This window comes from Alligator sinensis, unplaced genomic scaffold (assembly GCF_000455745.1).
Source record: "Alligator sinensis unplaced genomic scaffold, ASM45574v1 scaffold1334_1, whole genome shotgun sequence".
In the NCBI taxonomy this organism is placed as follows: Eukaryota; Metazoa; Chordata; order Crocodylia; family Alligatoridae; genus Alligator; species Alligator sinensis.
Genome location: NW_005842872.1, coordinates 564,941 through 566,190, shown reverse-complemented (window position 1 = coordinate 566,190; position 1,250 = coordinate 564,941). Strand labels below are relative to the sequence as shown.

The 1,250-nt window shown below is 65.0% G+C and overlaps 1 pseudogene; it reads right to left on the bottom strand.

Moving 5' to 3' along the window:
* The window catches only part of LOC102379869, a 15,901-nt pseudogene extending 15,218 nt beyond the window's left edge, over positions 1-683 (bottom strand).
* Between the last annotated feature and the right edge of the window lie 567 nt (positions 684-1,250).

The window sequence follows — 1,250 nt, the reverse complement described above, 5'->3', positions numbered from 1 at the left end:
GCCCCCTGCCACTGCCTGTACCCCATGCTTCTGATCCACATCCCTTGGTTTCCCTCACTACCAAACCACAGCCCCCTCAGCCCTTCTGGTGCCCCTCACTCCAGACCCACAGGCCCTGCCCAACCCCCAGTCCCCTTCACTCCCGACCTGCAGCCCCTGCCCCCCACTCCCACCCCACAGCCCCTTCTCCGGCCGGTGCCCCCGACCCGCAGCCCCTCACCCCGCTCTCTCTTTGCTCCCTGCAGCTTCCTCTTCCTGCCGCAGGGGCTCCTGGGAGCCCAGCACAAACTTCGGCCGCTGCTTCCGCGACCCCCTCCCTCCGCGTCGCACACGTGACGTTTCATGACGTCAGCGAAACGTTGCTGCGGCTCCCCCATTAACCCTTTGCTGGCAGGAGGCGCGGGCGGGGCTGCTCAGAGGCGGGGATCCGCCTCAGGGCTGTGAAGCACCAACTTCGGCCTCCTGGTCTGCGGGGCGGGGGGTGTGCATTGCCTCTGTTCCGGCCCTTCTACCGCCCCCTGCGTGGGGTCCCGGGCTCCTGGCCCAGCGTCGGACTCGGGCTGCAGCAGTGCAGCCACGTGCAAGGAGGGCTTCGGCCGGCTGCATGACAGGGCTGCAGATGCAGCTGGCTCTGGGGTGGGCTGCGCGTAATAGCGCGCCGGCAACCCGGTGCAATTGGGGGGGGGGGGGGGCTGCCTCTTGCCACTGATTGACTGTGCCAGCTGCTTCTGTAGTCATGGTCCCCCCTCCATCTCTACCCAGTTCTCTGCCAAACTCCCTCCTCTGCATTTTCGTAGATTTCATAGACATGTGAGGGGCTGGCTGGCAGTGCCCTAGCCCAGGGGTTTTGAAGGGGTAAAAGATGATTGGAGGACTTGGGATTCCCTTTCCTCACCAATCAGGCCCCAGAGACTCACCCTCTGTGTCCCCTGATTGGCCCCTTGGGTCATCTGGAGGGGGATAAAAGGGGCAGCAGGGCTGACTCAGGGGAGACCAGCCAGGGACCAGGCAGAAGGAGGTTCAAAGAGCTGGCAAGAGTTGAGCCAGCGGGGTGGGAGCAGTTGCCCTAGAAGAGCCTGAAGGAGTGGGACCTGCAGGCAGCAGTTGGACCCTCAGCAGTGTGGCGTGCAGCTGGCAGGAGAGGCTCCCTGCTGGGCTCCCGGATCCCCTACGAGAGGCTGTGGCCAGCAGGAGAGGCTCCCCGCTGCACTCCAGGATCTCCTACGAGAGGCTACGGCCAGCAGGAGAGG